This window comes from Halichondria panicea, chromosome 1 (assembly GCF_963675165.1).
Source record: "Halichondria panicea chromosome 1, odHalPani1.1, whole genome shotgun sequence".
In the NCBI taxonomy this organism is placed as follows: domain Eukaryota; kingdom Metazoa; phylum Porifera; class Demospongiae; order Suberitida; family Halichondriidae; genus Halichondria; species Halichondria panicea.
This window is the reverse complement of record NC_087377.1, coordinates 4639399-4641774: the sequence shown is the minus strand read 5'-3', so window position 1 is coordinate 4641774 and position 2376 is coordinate 4639399. Positions and strand designations below refer to the sequence as shown.

Here is a 2376-nt window from a genome sequence, read left to right as displayed (position 1 = left end):
ATTGTTTTTAATTTGTCAAATTCCAAATTATTATGCTCAAAAGCAGTACCTTATGCTAACCCTAAAAAGTAGTACCTTCAGGCTTATACCCCCTATAGTTATAGGCGGTATACTGGCCAGACCGCTCTTTTTTTTACATGTGTTAGGGTTAGGTTGTAATTATGGTGTCACTTTTGACTGTCACCTAACCCTTGTGCAGGATCTAGTGTGACAGCCAAAACTGACACCATAATTACAATTACAGTGAAAAACAGTTTACAAAAAATAATCGTTTCAATAGTTGTATATGTTGACAATTAACGTTGATTTTTTTTTTGTACAGACATACGACCACCACAGCAACCCAACGACAACGATCAGCAACATGCACAGAGAAGAACATTAATAATTAATTAAACCTGGACCCAACACTCCAAATCACTTGTATACATTGTATTCTTGACAGTTATTTTATATGCCTCGATGCACATGCGCAAGACCATGTATTTTACATTTTACAGTAAAAGTTACGTGACTTGTTTGTGTGGTTGGTTGCCAGTTTGAACAACAGTGATAGAATGGCAACTCCTACAACCCCCAGTGTTCCCCCTCTCCTCTGGCGGTCGTAACTCGTGCTCTTCCTTCTTTTAATTGTTAGATACAATGTACCTTCTATTAAACTTAGCTAGCTTGCATGCAAATTATTCAGGTCATTTAAGTCCCTCACAGACAGCGTCAAACAAATGGTGTCAGAGTCTATTTATAGGAAGCCTCCCTGCTGATGTGACCAAAGGAGATATCAGAGAGGCTGGAGCCACCAGCGTGCGTCATTATTAAGGATGGTGGTTTGACCAATTAACTTCAGTTGACAATATGCTATACTTCTCTGTTGTACAATGTGTGGAAATACCAGGACGGGGAGTGACGAGGGGTTAGTATACCATCCACTCATATAAAATAAGTAGCAATGTATAGCTTGCAGGATTCGCATTTGTCGAAAATCACGTTTCAGCCGAAAGGGCAATAATCAATTAATTATGTCACTTTGGCTACATTATTGGCAAGTGTAAGTACTGCATGGTTACATCACTATATATGAGTATCAGATCTGTGTATAATTATATCAATCCCATCCATATTACACACTAGTAGTTTGAATATAAAATATACATGTAATAATTATACTCAACTTGTCATGAGTTCATGTCACTGGTTCTTCTGTCCCTCATGCAGACACCATCCAAACAATGTCAGGTATATGTGCATGGGCGGCTTCCCTGCTACGGTGAGCAAATGAGACATTAGGGAAGGCCCTCCATTGTTTTGTAGCAACTAGCGTGAGTCATTACTAAGGATGGTGGTTCGACCAATTAACTTAATAATGTGCTATACTTTTCTGTTGTACTGTGTAAAGAAATGCCAGGACGACAGGGAGTGACAAGAGGTTAGTACCATGCACTCATATAAAATTGCAATGCATTGCTTACTGTCTCCAGGATACGCCTTCGTCACATTTGTTGACAAATATCAGCCGAAAGGGCAATAGCAGCCACGGACAAAACGTAAGTTAAGACTAGAGAGTGTGTCACGGCATGACCACATTGCACAGGAAAACTTGGCCTGTTAGACGGACAATCTGAGTTTCCGTTGAAAATGAAGATAACGGGGGCTTAACGGAGTTAAACGGTGTGTCTGATAGGACGGCACCCGTGAGTAACACCGTTTCATCAACACCAATCTAACGGTTTCCGTTGGTATGAACCGTCCAATCTAGATGTGTGAAACGGGAAGGAACGGATGTGCCGTATAGTATTAGCTAGCTAGATCTACTTCTTGATATGATTATTGTGTTCGTAGTGTGCATTAATTTTCTGAAGAGTTTAGTTTTTAATGGACAAAATGTAAGATTTAAAGCACCAGAAAACACATGGATAGGAGAATATAAAACCAGTTATGGTAAGTAGGATTTTAAGGGTACCCTTGCTGGCATACACAGAAGGGATAATGATGAGACAACATGCAGGCAGGCTTTAATCAACCTCAGTAGATAGCAAACACATTAAAATCGAGACAGCAATCAAAATCCATGCATGGCGTATGCAATTGCCGCGGCAATTTTTGTAACTTATTTATCAATTGAAAACAACGTTGTTATGTATACTATGCATAATTATGGTATAGCGGGTGATGTGGGGTAAAATATTCGTTATTATCGTGGGGAAGCAGCATGGCCTACACGAAATTTTCACCAACGAAAACGTAGGTATGCTTACTGTAACGCATATATAGCTACTAACGAATTTATACTCGCGAAAGGCACCATTTCCCATCCAGTGAAATAAATCTCACGAAAATTTACCCACTATAATTACACGGTAGTAAGACTTTTGCTCAGAA

At 39.4% G+C, this 2376-nt stretch overlaps 1 long non-coding RNA gene across 1 annotated transcript; it reads left to right on the top strand.

Annotated features, from left to right (window-relative positions):
• Positions 1-793: 793 nt before the first annotated feature.
• Positions 794-1886, top strand: LOC135337689 (uncharacterized). The gene is made up of 3 exons (XR_010395252.1): positions 794-1423; positions 1476-1541; positions 1589-1886. It is a non-coding gene; the product is annotated as an uncharacterized LOC135337689 (long non-coding RNA).
• Positions 1887-2376: the final 490 nt, after the last annotated feature.